The 19758-nt window shown below is 40.5% G+C and overlaps 1 protein-coding gene across 1 annotated transcript in view; it reads right to left on the bottom strand.

Moving 5' to 3' along the window:
• enox2 (ecto-NOX disulfide-thiol exchanger 2) overlaps window positions 1–19031 on the bottom strand; it is a 257495-nt gene extending 238464 nt beyond the window's left edge. The window contains exons 1-2 of the mRNA XM_080416778.1: window positions 18918–19031; window positions 15782–15843 (exon numbers count right to left, since the gene is read on the bottom strand). The gene's annotated coding sequence lies outside the window, so the exon portion shown is untranslated. The remainder of the gene's footprint in view (window positions 1–15781; window positions 15844–18917) is intronic.
• Between the last annotated feature and the right edge of the window lie 727 nt (window positions 19032–19758).

The following is a 19758-nucleotide window of genomic DNA, read 5'->3' on the forward strand; positions in this document are numbered from 1 at the left end:
TAGTGAAAGTGGCATTAGCTTATCCCATTAATAAGACCTGAAGAAGCATCTGTGTCATTTTTAGATTTGAGCTAAAAAGCATCATTGTGATTTGAGTGCCACGCTACGAGCTTGTAGATCTGCTATTTTTGAAAAATCGTGAAAATGTGTGCAAATCTTTGAATATATATATTTTTAAGCGAACATTTTTAACTCAAATCTTTGCTTCTGGGGGGTCCCTGGAACAAAATATTTTGAGATGGGGGTCGGTGGCCAAATACATATCATTTTGGGGGTCCTTGACATGAAAAAGATTGAGCACCACTGATATAGAAACATATGTTTTTCAGAATACTGTGGGGATTTAGAAGACATTTGTAGAATCGGCTTCAGGTCTAATGGGTTATGGCAGATCAAAGATTAGAAATAAATGGAGCCTGTAATATGCCCTAAAACCAACAAAAGAACATGTTATAACTATAACTGGTCAAAGAAATATATGTTTTTTCACTCGTCCTCTGTGTTCCTGCAATTATCTCACATACTAGGCTACATGAAATGCGAGTTAACCCATTAAAGCCGGGAACGCATCCGTGTCATTTTAGATTTCTTTTGACTATTCAAAAATAGCAGATATACAAGCTCACTCGGTGCCGCGCTACGAGCTTGTAGATCTGCTATTTCTGAATCTTGAGAATGTGTGCAAATCTTTGAAATATATATATTTTTAAATTAAAAAAAATTGTAACTCAAATATTTGCTTCTGGGGGATTCTACAAATGTCTTCTAAATCCTAACAGTTTTTTGAAAAAAATAATATAATCAGTGGTTCTCAAACTTTTCATGTCAAGGACCACCCAAAATGATATGCATTTGGCCGTGGACCCCCATCTCAAAATATTTTGTTCCAGGGACCCCCCTAGAAGTTGTATCAGAGTTGAAAATGTTTGCTTTAAATATATATATTCAAAGATTTGCACACATTTTCACGATTTAAAAAAATCGCAGATCTACAAGCTCATAGCGCGGCACTCGATGAGCTTGTAGATCTGCTATTTTTTGAATAGCCAAAGAAATCAAAAAAATGACACAGATGCGTTCTCGGTCTTAATGGGTTATGTTGCTGATCTATTTTAAAGTCCACCTACTGTATGCTCTCATACTGTCATCTCAGTTACAATATTCTTGCGCTTTGGAGAGACGATTAATCTTCTGAAACAGCTTTATTTTCACCTAATTAAGTTTTGGATTCAAGTAGAACAGAAACTGGGGGTAAAATGAGAGACCCCTGGAGAACAAGTAAGATTAATTAAGTTAGTTAGTATTTCTACAAAATGTCTTCATATTAAACATGGTTTACCCGTGTGTGTGGTGCACATAAACCTGAAAATAAAGCAATTAATACCAAAGTGGCATACTGGACTGACTTAAGACTTAAGCAGACACAGCACAGGAACTCAAGTCAACTTTTAAACGTACTATCTTTCACTTAACCAATTAAGACCGGGAACGCATCTGTGTCAGATTTAATTTATTTGGCTATGAGCTTGTAGATCTGCTATTTTTGAAAGATCGTGATTTTTCTGCAAACATTTGTAACTCAAATCTTTGCTTCTGGGGGATTCTACAAATGTCTTCTAAATCCTAACAGTTCTTTTTTTTTTTCTAAACGTATGTTATATCAGTAAACTTTTTCATGTCAAGGACCACCCAAAATCATATGTATTTGTCTGCGGACCCCCCCCCCCCCATCTCAAAATATTTTTGTTCCAGGGACCCCCAGAAGCAAAGATTTGAGTTTAAAATGTATATGTATTCAAAGATTTGCACATATTTTCAGGATTCTTTTTTCCAAAAATTGCAAAAGAAATCTAAAAATGACACGGATGCGTTCCCGGTCTTAATGGGTTAAGAGATTAGCCAGACAAACAATTAGACAGACACATTAATTAAAGCCTAAGCCTTTCCATGTGGCATGGAGAAAGAGAAGTACAGTACAGTACAGTAATCACTTAAATACAAATGATGTCTTTGCTTTAGTTTAGGGCATTCCTCTAGTCATGTTCCTAGGAGAACAGATCCACGTGTCTTCCAGTCTCTTTTCAGTTCTACAAAAAAGTCTTTAGTTTGGCCGCCACCCAATCAGAGAACTTCCATAACACCCAGAGACAGATAAATTAGTGAGAGGACCTCATGATTATTTCACCGGGGTTTCAGTGATCCTGAGAACATGACTCACTGAACCACATAACTGCATTTTAATGGCTGTGACAGCTGACAGCAATAGGATCAGACTGTCAAACAGTATCGTTACAAAGCGGAAGAGTGCCTTTTGAAGCATTGTTGCCATTATAGTCAGGTAGTTTATATTCCAGTTGATTAAACCAATGGTTCTCAACCTGTGGGTCGGGACCCACATGACAGGGAAGTGCCAATTTAAGGACTTTTAAAACCTTTTTAATACCTAACAAAATACAAAAAAATACCATTACTGCATCAAAATAATTAGCAAACTATAGGCCTATTATAAAAACTGGTCAGACAATGGCCAAATTGACAAATAATATATATTTTTTAAATGCCTCACACTGTGAGCTTGTAGATCTGCTATATCTGTGGAACAAAATGTAATGCCTCAACTGCTACATTCCAAGTGTCAGGGTCGTGGTCCCCAGTCCCAAAGATATGATTATTTGTGTTATTCTGAAAAGGTTGAGAACCAGTGGATTAAACAAATTAGAAAAAAGACCCCTATGGGGGCTTTGGCCCCAAACTACGTGAAAGGCCCCTGTAACCCCCAGACACTGTCGGTGCTGCATGTATAAGCTGGTGTTGAAAGAGAACCCCCCCCCCCCCCCCACCACACACACCATCACCCTATCACATCACATATACTGGTTCACAGATGGAATCTCATGACTACGCCGGTGCATTTTTCTGCAGGGGGGGCAGAGATATGCGACTGCTCCTCCGCAGACAGGCGAGCCGGGCAGACAACAAATATTGATCGGCTCGGATGACACCTTCTCTCTCTCTCCGCCCCGGCCCTTTTCTTTTATCATCTCACCAATTTCCTCGAGGGTCAATAAAGCATCCCCCATAATGAGAAATGGCATCCTTCCTTCCTCACACACACGAGCCAGAGAGAAAAACAATATCAAAAACAAGGGAAATGTTTTCTCCGAGAGACGCCATCTGCCAAGGTAAAGTACTGCATGAGCGCCTGAGGCAGTGAGGTCTGGACTGGTACTATAGACCCCAGTAAGATGGAGAAAACACACAGATAACATTGCTGTTTCCAATTCCACACAGAATTAACCATAAATTCACGATCAATAATGAATATATTTCATCCTGTCCGTTTTCAATTAAGTTTCTCATAAATTTCAACATGCTCCGTCTGTCTTTCTATTATCTCCTCCAGGTGGAGATCAGGTTTCCCCCCTGTGTGTGTGTGCCTGTGCGTGTGTGTGTGTGTGTGCGCGCGTGTACTCTGTCTACATTTGTCCAAAGGTAATCTAGCATACAATCATGCAACCCTTATCATAATTCTTGTGCACGCTGACATATTCTTGAATATTTTTTTTTTCCTAATTGGTTAATAACATCTATGTCATTTTTATGAATTAACAATCACAGAGCCATGGCATTACAGAAAGACGTGGACCAGCACTAGCCAATCCGTTGCCTGTCCTTACGGCTTATGTACATATTATCATTATTTTTTACATTTTCCTAATTTTTTTCCCCGCAATCTTGTAGCCCTATTTTTCCCCCCAGTGCCAATTGTCTAAGTAATCTTGGGCGCTACATTCCCTCTGCCAACCTAAGGAGAACCCAGAGCTGAACTCATGCCTCATTCAATGCATGAGGGTTAGTGTTAACAGGCCTTCGAATCATTCTTTACATTTTAATGTTTAGCTGATAGGTTCTTGGTTTACCTATGATCCTAGATTACTGAGGCATCACACTGTCTCTATGCATTTGATGTATTACCTTCTGTTTACCTTGCTTACTGTAAATCGCTCTGGATTAAGAGCATCTGCTAAATGCCTAAATTGTAAATAGTAAATGTACTACTAAATACAGTAGCCAATTACGATGCTCCTGTCCCTAATATACTATACAGGTGAAATAACAGACATGGTGTGGGTGATGTGATAGGGACATTCCTGGAAGATAAAAAAGATGATGTACACCTGGTAATGACAAGTTGTCATGGCTGTAGGTAGAAATGTAACTGCATAGTGCATACATCACTAGAATTACTAGCCTAGGGCATGTCTGCTGGTGGATAGTTGTGCTCTACTGAGTGTACCTTTTTGTCCCCTAGCGATATATGATAATCTGATATATGTATTTATTTGGTCAATATCGTATTGTTACTTTGTCGGCTGCTTATAATAATAGGTAATGCTAATCAATTTCAGTGATGAAAGCTAATCAAAAAGGTACCTACTGCACTAACCTGCAATACAGTCAAACTGTAATTACCAACCATGTTACAGTACAGCCTTAAAACAGTGGCTCAATGTATTGTTAAGCCTTAAGCTTTCTAGTACTAGTTGACATATACACATAAGAACATACAGTTAGTTGTCATTTCCCCATTAACGCTCAACATGATTCACCATATTGGCTCAACAAGGTGACATAAAATCTCATTTAAAATGAGGCACCGTTCACCTGCTCAAATATTAATTAGCATGTTGTTAATTACCCATACAATAGACCAGAAGTGTAACCAGCACCAGAAGAAATGAGCCATGCTTCTCCATGCAAGTATGCTTCAATTATGCTTATGTTGCACAAAAAGAAAGAAACTGTCTAGTCATCAATTACATTTTAACCCATTAAGACCTGGCTGGAACGCATCTGTGTTACTTTTTCATTTGAGCTAAAAAGCATTATTTTACACTTTGGCTAATCCAAAATAGCAGATATACAAGCTCGTAGCGGGGCACCGAGTGCCGCGCTACGAGCTTGTAGATCTGCTATTTTTGAAAAATTGTGAAAATGTGTGCAAATCTTTGAATATATATTATTTTAAAGCGAACATTTTCAACTCAAATCTTTGCTTCTGAGGGGGTCCCTGGAACAAAATATTTTGAGATGGGGATCCGCGGCCAAATTCATATCATTTTGGGGGATCCTTGACATGAAAAAGTTTGAGAACCACTGACATAGAAACAAGACATGTGTAGTCTTAATGGGTTAAGTAAGTAAGAACAAAACATAACAGTGCATCACAGAAGTACAAGAATAATGCACATCATGCAGAAGCACGTGTGCAACCGGCTCCATTCAGCTGTGTGTATCTCAACTGTGTGTCAGACTGTCCTGGCCGGAAAAACTCTGTCTCTGGGACAACGGTACGGTTATGTTCAAACTGCAGGCAAATCCCATTTGTTTCTCAAATCTGATCTTTAGGACTGAGTGTAGGGCTGTCACCATTACACATTTAAGATGACGATTAATTGTCACTCAAAAAATTGCGATTAACGATTTAATTGTGTGTTTAGCACTGAACATTGGAACATAATGAAGCCTTTTAGGCTTCGTAATCAAAGATTGCACAGGACAGATTTGACAAATAACTGAAATATATAAAGAAATTATTGACATAATTTTATACATGTAAACATTGAAGAAATAGCTGATCTACAAGCTTACAATGCGTCTTGTAGATAAGCTATTTCTGCTATTTTTAATACTTGAAAATGTGTGAACATTTTTCAACATGGAAACAATTATGACGATTATGCAAAAATGATTGCAATTAAAAGATTATGTAATAATTGTGACAGGCCTAACTGACTGTCCACACTACTATATTTTATACCTTATAATCCCATGGGGGAAGTTCAGCTTCACCCAGCCTATGGCTACTCAGATGGTTATGATAAGCGCTCGCTGGGTGAGCGTGTAGGGGTTAAGTGTTTTGCTCAGGGACACTTGGACACATAGAGCGGGGGCCGGGAGGTGAACGTGTGACCTTCTGATTGCCAGACAGCCCTCTGCCCACTATAAGCTATAGGGTGGCCCAGTATACTCCGTGTGTCGTACGCTCCATGAATTATAAATCAGGCTTCACTCTCCAAGTGTCCAGAGATAGAGAGATGTCTTTAGAAATCTGATTTGAGTCACATTTCAAACCACCTACACCTAGGAATGTGGTTCACATCTGAGTCGCAAAAATCGATTTCCATGCGTTATTATTTATTCATTTATTTTTGCAATTCAGACTTGATAGAAACCAATCTGATAGTAAAAAAATCTGATGTTGGAGTAATGAACAAGTCAGTGGTGGAAAAAGTACTCAAATGTTTTTACTTAAGTAAAAGTATCAAATACTGCAATGTAGATATACTCTGTAAAAGTAAAAGTCCTGTGTTCAAAATGAGTAAAAAGCACAAAAGTATCAGCATCATAATATACTTAAAGTACCAAAAGTAAAAGTACTCATTGTGCAGGATGTGCCATTTCGCAAGTTTTCAAATGTATACAAATCTTTAGAAAATAGCATATCTACAAGCTCACAATACGTCGCATCGCGACGTATTGTGAGCTTGTAGATCGGCTATTTTCAAATGGCCGAAATGTACATAGGGCTGAAGTGGTTAATATATGTTTTGTAATAATAATTCTAATCTACAGAGTAACTAAGGCTTTCAAATAATTGTGGTGGAGTAAAAGTACAATATTTGTCTCTGAGATGTAGTGGAGTAGTAAAAGTACATACAATTGGAAATACTCAAGTAAAGTAAAATAAATACCTCAAAATTGTACTTAAGTACAGTACTTGAGTAAATGTATTTAGTTACTTTACACCACTGTTCTAAGTACCTCTTAATCAAACACCAGTTAAGTAGTAGTGAGAGTGATTGGTTTCTGCTTCTGGTCTGTTCACATGAACAGACCAGAAGCCTAAGAGTAGAAATCTGCATCAAATATGCATGTAAAAACTAAAGGTAGATGGCTTTTGACTTCAAAATGTAAGTATTTTGCAACTTCACAGAAGCTTTGTTCCATTAGCCTACATTCGACAAAAGGTCACTCACCTTGCTTTCACACCCATTTTAAATTAAACTGACAGAGCTGAAATACAGGGCAGACAAATGTACTTTAAATAACGGGAATAAGTGCCAGACCAGTTTACTGAATAACCTATTATGAATAAGTGTGAAATAGATGTGAAACAGAAGGTGGAGGGGACTTCTACTGTGACTCAAAGAAGTTCTGAAACACGTTGACTGGAGTTGGGTCGATTTCCGGTTTACCCAGCCCGGTACGGTGTACCGTCAAGGTTTGATTGTATGTGGACTGAATGAACCAGCAAACGTCAAGTTATGGTAGTTATAATGTGCTGTTCCACTGAGCTTATAATGCATGATGACCAGCACTTATAATAGTTCATAAACATTGTTATATAAGTTGTTATAACACATAAGTGTGGCTGTGTCTAACCCCCACTGTCTCCTCTCTCACCAGGCTGGCACACCTGCAGCAGATCTCCAATTGCTGCAGACCCAATTACCAGCCCTGTTTAACACATTAATTGCCTAGATCGAGTTAACTCGTTTTTACTAGTGATTAGAATCCATCACTTGATTGCCAAGAACGATTTTTTTTTTAATACATTTTTTTTTTAAATTTGACCCAAAGACCAAGGAGATATTATTTTTCGAAAATCTAGACTCCCATCCACTTCCTTGTTAACTTCAAACTTAAAAAGTCTGTATCTCGGCTCCTGAGTACTTATTTTTTTTCAATGAAAAATCTCTGGCAATAAACTGCAAAAAATCTGAAATAATTCTGGCAGTCAATGTGTTAAAAGCCAGCCAGCTCAGCCCCAGCAACAGCCTAAATCCTCACTGCCAGTAGTAGGTAGGCTAGATAGCCTCTTCATTCAGTTGTTGTGTTTGTTATTTTAGTTTAGCCTGGAGATGGCCGGTAGTCACTCTTTTCGCACACAGTTTTAGATTACAGTTGAGGTTTTTTTCCGTTAGGGAGGGGGGAGCAGCTTCAACGTCCCTACAGGGGGTGGCCTGGTCCCCCCTCCATTATAAATGTTCAAAGACGAGCCGTAAAAACGAAAATGAAACTAGCTTTAGTTTCTGCAAATCCTCGCTGTGCATTTGCAAGCTTGATGATGCATGTCCCCCCCAGTTTCACAAGATCCAGCATTTGATTCTTAACTTTTGCTGTCAAGTCTGGGTATTAAAGCCTGTGACAGTTATGTTTATTTCACCAGTCAATCAATGCAATTTGAAATGTTTGAGTTCGTTCACCGCTCGACTCGTGTTTTGAGTCCCTTTAGTTACAGGGGAGGGCGGCCTGGACGGGAGATTATCCTGCAGCAGCACAAACTAGACACGTCGCAATTCTGGGAAATTGCAAAGTGTGGTTGCGCCGACGCCGGTCGCAGGTTGCGACCGCCCGGACTTGAGGAATATGCTTGGAGGAATACCATCGGAGGCCGCGTGACGTGCCATTCGAATTTGGTGCTGATTGGATCCTGTGTTCGTGATACAAGGCGTTTTGATTTGAAGAAATAGGCCCCTCCCACTAAAATAAATAAGCCCCTCCCACAAATGTAGCGGGCCAATGACATCGTCATGTCACTCCTGATATCACCTGCTTTTCAATTTGAGAGGAGTGATGCCCCCAAAAATCATGTTTTTGCATCAAACGGTTACGTTTTGCACAGTTGACCTATGGGTCAAAGTGGAAATGCTTTTGGGGATTCGTTGAGTAAACCACCCTCGACATGTGATTCAAATTTGGGATCGATTGGACGTTTCGTTCGTGATTTTTGGCATTTTTGGTAAAACGGGCTCCTCCCACTAACTTTGGAAGCCAATTACGGACGAACGGTAAGGACTATCAAAATGCCGTTTGGATAGGTTTATCGCATGAGTCCATAGATCACGTGTTTGTGTGAGATTTGGACAAAATTTGTAGGAAAAGGTGCAAAAAGTGGAAAATCTATCCTGACGCAAATGGGCGTGGCCTATATGTGGAGATGCGTAGTGACCCAAGGAATTTTTTTATTTTACGACCTACGGTTCAAGAGTTATAGGCAAAAACGTAAAGGGGGCTGTTATAGCGCCACCATGAATGGTGTAATTATTTTTGTAATAATTTCTGACTAAATTATAGACCTTCTCTCCAAATCTGGTAACTCTAGCTCTTACGGTTTCTGAGAAAAAAAAACTTGAATTTGAGTTTTTTCACTTTTCCATTAAAGTGGATGGGGACATTTAATGCACTAATAAATCAATATCAATAAAACTATGCAACCAATCTCTTAGCAAAATGATAGCACACGATTCCCGGTGAGGCGGTCATTTTGACATATGGCACTAAATTGTGGAAAAAAAACTGTGGGAGGAGTAGCGTGCCAAAGTATTGTTTATCCGGAAGAAGAATAAGAAAGGGGGAAGAGTACTATAGTCTGGTTGCCCTAACAGGGCAACCACACTAATTATTATTTTGTCAATTATTAAAAAGTGTTTTGGCTTGCCACATTCTTGCTGCCAATGGTGCAAAAAAGCAATAGGCTAGCAGTAGACGTCATTTCCTCTTCTTGCATTGTCTTGAAAAAAGATTGCAAGGTCAAAATGTCGTTCTGTGTTGCTGCTGTGGATAAGATTGGAGCATTTTAAAGTGAGTTGCGAGCACTTCTTTGCTGTTTTAATGGTTTGTCTGATCCATTGTCTGTAGCCTGTTGTACATTCAAGGTACGAACTTGTCTCTGTCAAAAAAGCAGACTGCTTTTGTCCTAGATCCATGAAAATCATTGAATCATTGAATGTATTAGAAGAAAAGTGGGACAGTGGTCAAAGTCAGTATTACCGGTTCGATATGCAGTTTGAATGTGAAAGTCAAACTGGTTTGGACATTTTCTAACCAGCACAGCCCTAACATAGACCACAAATCAGTGCAACTCATTTAGAAAAGAAACAGTAGAAGATTGACTGGCTTGAATCTCATATCAGTGTCAGCTGAATGAAGTGGATGACACAGGAGAGGTTAACCCATTCAATCCGTGAATGCATGATCTGTGTCACTTTAGATTTCTTTGGCTATTCAAAAATAGCAGATATACAAGCTCATAGCACGGCACCGAGTGCCGCGCTATGAGCTTGTAGATCTGCTATTTTTGAAAAATAATCGTGAAAATTTGTGCAAATCTTTGAATATATATATTTTTTAACTCAAATATTTGCTTCTGAGGGTCCCTGGAACAAAACATTGGGTGGTCCTTGAAATTAAAAAGTTTGAGAACCACTGATATTATAGCAAGATGAGGTTTATATATTTTTCTAAACAGTTAGAAATTTGAAGAAATTTGTAGAATCCCCAGAAGCAAAGATTTGAGTTAAAAATGTTTGCTTAAAACACATATATATTCAAAGATTTGCTAAACATTTCACAATTTAAAAACAAATAAATAGCAGATCTACAAGTTTGTAGTGCCGCACTCGCTTGTAGATCTGCTATTTTTGAATAGCCCAAAGTATAAAATAATGGTTATTAGATAAAGAAATCTAAAATGACACAGCTAGCTATGCGTTCCCAGATTGAATGGGTTAGCAGAAAAGAGGGAGAAACACGGTATGAGAGTTGCCCCATACAGTTGTTGCCAGGTTTAACCAATGACTATTATTAGAAAGGTTATTTATCTAATCCCATTCAAAATGCAAAAACGTAATCCTACCCCTTATCTCGGTAATGAGAACGCAACAGTCCATAAAGTTTTAATACTGTGGCCACAAATTGGGCTAAAGCTGCATGAAATATTGGGGAAACGCGATACGCTACATGATGCATGAAGATCACATCAGTCACTGGAGCATTAAAATGTCCACATAGCCTACAGCCATGTTCAGCGCTGTCAATATATATCAGGTGCTATGCCTCAACAGAGGCCGTAGATCAGATAACATGGTTATGGATGCAGGTCTTATTTGTGTAAAGCAAGGTCAGAACCACCTGGATGCTGGATCAATCAGACGGATTAATGAAGCCCGACCTGCTGACATGACGCTTACAGACACCCCATATACTGTACATCTACTGTAGGTCCTATACATTCACCAGCCTTTATGGATTCCAGACTGAGAGTCTTCATGTCATGTGATAGAAGATAAGAACAGGTCACATTGTTGAAACAGATCTTCCCCAAGATACTGTATATCTCTTTAAATTTTTATAACCCGATTTTTTCACCCGGTGCCAATTTCCTAAGTGATCCTGGGCGCTACACCAGCACTACACCAGTCCCCCACAGTAGGGAGGCCAGGGCCGAGCTCATGCTTCCTTCAGGCATGAGAGCCAACTGACCTTCTTGTCACCTGACAGGGGAGAGTTTCCCTGGTTGGACGTAGCGCGTGGAAGGAACACGTTATTCCAACCAGTTCCCTTCCCCTCCATCAGGCGCCCCGGCTGTCATGGGGGAGGCGGTATAGCGACCAGGATTACTACATGTTTTTGTGAGGGTATTAACTACCCTAGGAGACACGGGGAGAACATGCAAACTCCACACAGAGTAGGCCCTTTCGCCGACCCCACCTAGGGTATGGGCGCTGATGACGCGGAGGAGAAGACACGCCCCCAGCGCCCACAGCGTCCCCGGCGGGAATCGAACCCAGGACCTTCTAGCTGTGAGGCGACAGCGCTACCGACTGCGCCACCGTGCCTATTCCCCAAGATACTGTATATCAACAGAAACTCAGTTCCTCTACAGCAGTGGTTCTCAAACCTTTTCGTGCCAAGGACCCCCAATATGATATGTATTTGGCCGCAGACCCCCCATCTCAAAATATTGTGTTACAGGGACCCCCCAGAAGTAAAGATTTGAGTCACAAATGTTCACTTTAAAATATATATATATTCATAAGGTTTGCACACATTTTCACGATTTTTCAAAAATAGCAGATCTACAAGCTCATAGCGCGGCACTCGGTGCCGCGCTATGAGCTTGTATATCTGCTATTTTGGAATAGCCTATAGTGACTATATACTGAGTGACCTGGACTCCATATTTGGGCAGGCCTGACACAGAACTCCATATATGGGCATAAAAGGGACACAGGCAGACAGATAACGGGTACTCTGACAACAGGGTGTGGTGGGGCGATGCATTTCCAACTTGGATCGTTCCCGACTTGCATCGTTCCCGAGTAGACTAGTGTCCACGTCTACTATTAAAGTTTAATTCAGGTAATAGAATGCCCCAGATGCCACCACGTTTGATCTGCAAGGTAAAATACATGTCCCTTCCTTGGTATTAAGCCCTCAAAATGTTATTCAAACCGTGGTGACCTAGTTGTTCCTTCACTCTATATACTGAGGACATGGATGCTGCGCCTCATAATGTGCCTGGTAGCAGATGGATGTCTTAAAGGGACTACACCATGAATTTAAAAAATAATAATAATATTTAATATCATATTGTTTATGTCCCTCAAACGTTTTTCAAAAGGTTTGAGCCTAAATGAAGCCTCAGATATACTCATTCCAACTAACTTCTCTCTGGCTTATAAAGCACATTCACCTGCAATACCACATTGTCCTGTTTGGCACGGGGCGCTATTGAGCCAGTTTGTATGCATGTTATCTCATGGTTCTGTGTGGAAAAAGTAAAACAAAAAAAAAAGAAAAAAAAAACTTTTATTATAATTATAATTATAATTTTTTATATTTTTGTTGGAACTGAAAAACGGGAGGAATTGTTCCCTGATGTGACGTAGGCAGGGGGACCAAATCAGTTAGGCCTGTTTTTAGACCAATTTACAGAAAACCCCAGATTTGCTTTGAAAGCCTGAGTGTTCAAACTGGGGTATTTTTGAGGATAGAAGAGAGGTAGGGGAGACCAAAAACACACAAAAAAGAAGAAAAAGTTAAAATTCATGGTGTAGTCCCTTTAAAAGAGGCTGCTTGGGTAATGATGATCACACACATTTTCATTAAGGGACATGCTTTCCACTTGTGTCCTCAGTCACAGTCACCAAAAATGTGTTGACATTTAGACAAGGGTTGCCTCTGAGAATACATTACAAAATCCTCCAATTCTTTCCATATCACTCACAAGACACTGGTAATATATTACCTTCTCTCAATTTTGGCCAACAATGCCAACCAACCATCAAGCAGACACATGGGAGAGGGGGGGACAACTTTTCCGCAAACATTTTATTGCATCACTGCCTGTGGGAGGACTTGTGTGTCCAGACTCCAGATATGTTTTTGTTACAGAATGTCACAATTTACTGACAGCAGGGTGATACCAGTGTAGACATGGACACCTAAAAATACACTGTCTGTGTTTTAAAAGTGAAATGCAACTTTGTTTTGTGGTGGTGACCATTATCAAGGATCCCTTGGTATCACCAATCAACCAATAATATTGGTTGAAAATACACAATTATGCCACCGTGTTAAAAGTAATTTAACTGATTAAGGTGCAATGCCTGCAACAAGAAGTAATATAGGCTGATATTATGGTAGAAGAAATAATAATATTAATGCTCAACATACATCCACACATTTCTGGAACTGAGACAAATAGCCTTACTCCACTACAAGGCTGTGCTGCACCGTACCACGAATAACACGGGTTCGAATTATTCTCCATAATAATCTGAACCCGGAATCTGCCCACCTGGGCAGATTCCAACCACGAAAGATTTCAGCCCTTCTCAAACCCTGTAACCTGGTGGTTAGAATAGGGTTGTGTGGGCCCGGACCGGACCTGGCCTGGCCTGGCGGTCCGGGCACCTAGGCTCTTAAGTAGCCCCGACAGCGCATCGCGGGTTCGAGTCCCGTTCCCGACGACCTTTTCTGCGTGTCTCTCCCCGTCTCTCTCTCTCCCCATTTCCTGTACATCTTCACTTAATAACTATCATTAAAGGCAGAAAAGCCAAAAACAAATCTAAAAATAAAATGGGGTTTTGTGGAGGCAGGGTTCCAATTTGACTTGCCCGTGATTGGACTGTCAGCTGTCACTCTCAAAGCAGATCAAACTAGTCCCAATGACACTGCTAAGTGCTAAGTTATGAGCATGTGGCTTGACAAAAAAAACATTTTCAACTGAAGAAAAGTGTCAGCATTCATTAATGTTGACCCATAATGACATACAGTATTTTCACAGTTGTAATGTTGTCATTCTTTCGATGAAGTATAAATGTGTCTTTAGTCGGCTAGCAGCATAACATCGCGTAAGAGCTGGCATGCGGTGTTGAGTTACTATAGCAACACCACAGTAGCAACCCACCACAGCCCTGCACGACACCGCTCAGCCTGGCACACGGTAATGGAAACGTGGCATAGCCTAGGACAGTGGTTCTCAACCAGCGGTCCGGGGACCACCAGTGGTCCTTGAGGGGGTTCCAGGTGGTCCCCAGCCAAATGATGGAGAGTTGGTAACCAAATGGACCCTCATAGATCTATAACTCTTGAGAGCGTAAAATGAAACCAAATGGACCCTCACGGGTCCATTTGGTTTCATTTTACGCTCTCAAGAGTTACATTATTATTAAACATCTGCATTACTTAATTAAAGATTTGTTATTTTGATCAACGGTTTTTAATCACACTGTCAGAGCTGGTATGTGGACTTTGCGTCTGCTATACAATTACAATAACGGTCGTTCTCAAACTTTAGAAGTTCAAGGACCACCATAACTCTCGTTACAGACATCTTGTTTATAGCAGTGGTTCTCAAAGTGGGGGTCCAGCGACCCCCAGGGGTCCTCGAGGCCGGGTGTTCCGTGGGGGGACCCCGGCAAAAGGACGAATAGTTTAATTTAACTATTATTTTACCGGCTAGACGTTATCCGGATGAAATGTATGGTGTGAATGATTGAAATCATAGGTTTCACTTTCCAGTGTTATCTTACTACCTACAGCAGGCCTATAGACAGTTGTAGAATTCTGCACTAAATATAATGACAGATCTGATCTGTTCCGGAAGGTCCCTGGCTCTAAATATCTTCAAAAAATAAAGTGTATACAACTACAAATAAGATACTTCATATTGTTATTGACAGTGAAACAACGACAATAATAATAAAAATGAATTGCATTTTATAGTGCTTTTCCAAGTGCTCAAAGCGCTTTATCCATTTATTATTCATGCATTCATACAGAGGGGGGGGGGGGGGGACATTGGGAGGTGAAGCGGCGAACAGTTGATGCCAGCGTCCTCACTTTTCCCACATTCACATACCAATGGTGACAAGCTAGCGCCGACTAGGGCTGGTGAATTAATATTCGAATATCAAATATTCCTCGAATATGGGGAAAATATGTATATTCGAATATATATATATATATATATATATATATATATATATATATATATATATATATATATATAGGTTTTTTTTTGACAGGGACAATACAAAAAACTATGTATCAAGTAAAAAAACAACAAAAGATATGTTTTATTGGATCCGAGCACTCGATACATTGTTTTTTGTATTGTTTCTGTCCAAAAAAAATAGAGAAAAAAATTAATACTAATACACAAGGACAAGGACAAGGACTTGCACAAGGACACTTCGACACTAACTCTGGGGGAACCCGGGATCGAACCGGGAACCTTGCGGTTCCCGTCCGGCCGCTCTACCGGCCACTCTAACCCTGAGCGACTGCCGCCCTTTAGACTATGAACAAGTAGGCCTACGTAGCCAGTACTGCACACATCTATGGTGTAACAATAAAGAAGGATTTAATAATGCTGTGTAAAATAACGAAATACACCAAAATAAAAAGGAGGTTAAACATTATTTACCTTGTATATGATGACTTCATCCAGCATGCATACAGCTAGATGTCCATTTTCTCCAGAATTACCTAACAGATAAAATAAGAAATTCAAGAATCCAATGGATCAAAATAATTCAAAGCCAAGCAAGCATCATAGCCACACATATCACTATGATGAAGAAGAGAGTGTCTAGAATAGATCATTGGTTCCCCAGGGGTCCTTGAGGGAGTTCCAGGGGGTCCCCAGCTAAATGATGGATAGTTCGGAACCAAATGGGCCCTTATGGGTCTGTAACTCTGAGAGTGTACAAATGGAACCAAATGGACCCCAACAGTTCCATTTGTACACTCTCAGAGTAAAATTAACATTGACTTTACAATATAAATTGGGGTCCCAGAGATAGAAATGCCATAAAATGGGGGTCCGTAGCCTCTAATGCATGTCAAACCTTAAAATGGTTGAGAATCACTGCTAGAGCCGAAAAAAATCTTCTCTTATGGGGGTCCCTGGCATATCTTTTCAAATGGGGGTCCCGTGGGCTAATAAGTGTTAATTTGGGGGTCCTTGATATGAAATAGTTTGAGAACCACTGAGTCTAGATTCCCTCTCAACCCCACTCTGAGGAGAACAGGGCTGAAGGGGAACACAAGGCTGACCCGGAACCCATTATGAAACGAGGAGCTGTCCCCACTTTACCCACTGATCTCACTCAACCCAGATTCGGCACAAACATGGGGTCAGATTTGTTCTACTGCTATGCCACCAAAATGTGGAATGCCCTACCAGTACCAACAGACATCAAAAACTCCTCCAAAACCGCAATAAAAGAGCATCTGTAAATTGTAACTGGTACTAGTAACGTTCCTAGGCAGCGAGTGGTAGAACTTAGACGTGTGGGAGGGAATAAGGAGCAGTGGGCTAGTATATAAAGTTCCAGTGTGTAGTAGGATACCTACTCTCTTTCTAGCCGCAAGCAACTCTAAATTCTATTTTTAATATCTGGAATCTAGATCTGATTGTATTAAACGATGTTAAACTCACCACCAACATTGCATCTGTACGGAAAGCTTGAATTATCCTCTTTCTATTTGCAAAGTATTTGTTTCATAAAAATCCACCTAGTGCTGGAGTTCGGAAGCGCTCGTTTTTGCAACTCTAGATTCAAGAAATTAAAAATAATTTAGAGTTGCTTCTGCAGCTACTCTCTTCCATATAAACCAGTGGTTCTCAAACTTTTTGATGTCAAGGACCTCCAAAATGATATGTATTTGGCCGCAGACCCCCCATGGCCCCATCTCAAAATGTTTTGTTCCAGGGACCCCCAGAAGCAAAGATTTGAGTTACAATGTTCGCTTTAAAATATATATATATTCTAAGATTTGCACCAGTTTTCACGATTAAAAAGAATAGCAGATCTACAAGCTCATGAGCTTGTAGATCTGCTATTTTTGAATAGCCAAACTATAAAATACTAGACCATACCCGTAGGGGGATATGAGCACCCAAAGTGTGCAGTTTGGGTTATGCAGTGAGAACAGACAGTTTATCAGGGATCGAAAGTGAGTTTGTACTGTGTAGTGCAGTGGTTCTCAAACTTTTTCATGGCAAGGACCCCCAAATTGACACTTGTTAGCCCGCGGACCCCCATTTGAAAAGATATGCGAGGGACCCCCATAAGAGAAGATTTGTTTACGGCTGTAGCAGTGAATCTCAACCATTTTAATTTCAAGGTCCCCCAGTTTGACATGTATTAGGGCTACGGACCCCCATTTAATGGCATTTCTATCCCTTGGACCCCAGTTTATATGGTAAAATGTATGTTAATTTAACTGTGAGAGTGTACAAATGGAACCAAATGGACCCGTTAGAGTCCATTTGGTTCCATTTGTACACTGTCAGAGTTACAGACCCATAAGGGTCCATTTGGTGCCTAATCTATCATTTAGCTGGGGACCCCCTGGAACTCCCTCAAGGACCCCTGGGGGTCCCCGGACCCCACTTTGAGAACCAATGGTGTAGTGTGTACACGCACATCCCGTCGTGGAGGAACAGAACACCCACAAACACCCGCGCATATAAAGATCTAACAGGCGGAGCCGTTCCCCGTCGGCCGTTGCCAACACACACACGCGCGTGCGAGCCGTTGCGAGCGCGCACAAACAAACGGACCCAATCCGCCCAGAACCGCGAAAAAAACGAACCCAATCCGCCCAGAACCGCAAAAAAAATATACTTTTTAGATACGATGTGCGGAAAAAGGAAAGAATCATTCATAATGGCCGGTTTTTGCCGGTGTCTTCACCTGCCGGCACCCGACGCTGTGGGACCTCATCTCGGCGGGAGAGGTTCCAAATGTCATAGGGAGTCAGTGGGGTCATGGGGAGTCAGTGGCTCTCAACCAGTGGTCCGACCGAAGGGGTACCAGGGGGTCCCCAGCAAAATTAGTTAACATAGTGTCGCAATCATTTTAACCTCTTAAACCATAGTGTATACTAGTTTGGCTTATTGGCTAGCAATAGTAATAGTCATAATATTTTTCAAAGATAGCTCGGTGCCGCGCTATGAGCTTGTATATCTGCTATTTTTGAAAAAATCCCTGGCACAAAATAGTTTTGAGATGGGGGGGGGGTCCGCAGCCAAATACATATCATTTTGGGGGTCCTTGACATGAAAAAGGTTGAAAACCAAAGTGACCAAACCATCCATCAGGAAGACAGCACAGAAGTAAAAGTTGTTTATTTCCTGGCTGTCGTTGTACACAAGACTTTAAATGTGACATGTTTTTGTCCAATAGTAGAGCTAAATAGTAGCTATTATTATTATAATTATTATTATACAATATATTATTATTATGGAGTAGTAGTAGTAGTATCTTAACAGTTAGCATGTGTGGCTACCTATACAGTACAGCCCCATGTAAAACAAAAACAAAACAAGCGCTCCTAAAGTCCTGCCATGGTGATGGTCAGTTAACATCAACCTGTCGTTGTCCTGATACTTTACCATGTCGATAAATAACATTATTATGTGGAGTTTAACGTTAACTATAGCAGCACATGGGAGTCAGTGTGTTGTAAGAATGGCACGAAATAAGAAGAAAGCAGTGTTAAAGCACAACAGTAACTAACGTTTACTAGTCTGCGACATTACTTCCACTTACTTAAATGTGTGTCGGTAACGTTGTTTACTCTCTTATCTCCGTGTGTAAATAAACGTGCTCGTTTAGTTTGGTGGTAACTGTTAGGTTACTAGGATGTAGCGACCAGTGTTGCCATGTATTGTGAGAGACGCAAGCAACCTAGCTGTAGAATACAACTCTCGTATGATTCTGACGTTTTCAATCTACGAGAGTTGTAGGGTTCACCCCCCATGGACACAGGGACTTTCTGCACTATACCACGTAGACACTCCAACCGTGTACAAATTGAAAATAAAGGTGCTTACCCCCACGCTCCAAATGTTAACTCTCGCTACGGGGGTAGTAGTTTAATGTAATAGTCCATATCTTTCAATAAATAAGTGTTTTAATGCCGTCTGTGATCGAACGCCATTTTTTCACGCTCGTTTACTTCCTGTTTACATTGGGTGTAATTCCGGGTTTTACCAGATGGGCGCGTCAGTACCGCCCATTGGGAATTTCCGACAGAATTGGCCACAGATGGCATTAAAACACTTCTTTATTGAAAGATATGGATTATTACATTAAACTACTACCCCGTAGCGAGAGTTAACATTTGGGGCATGGGGGTAAAGATGTTTATTTTCAATTTGTTTATGTTTGGAGTGTCTACGGGGTAAAGTGCTGAAAGTCCCTGTGTCCATGGGAGGTGAACCCTACAACTCTCGTAGATTGAAAACGTCAGAATCATAAATACGTCTACGAGAGTTGTATTCTACAGCTACCATGGTCTATGAAAACCAGCCTAAAAGAAGCGTCTATAACACATGACATGAGCACTTTAAACCTATATATTTATACATTGGCTATTTGATCTACAGGC

Source organism: Gymnoscopelus braueri (assembly GCF_963280865.1).
Source record: "Gymnoscopelus braueri genome assembly, chromosome: 20".
NCBI classification, from domain to species: Eukaryota; Metazoa; Chordata; class Actinopteri; order Myctophiformes; family Myctophidae; genus Gymnoscopelus; species Gymnoscopelus braueri.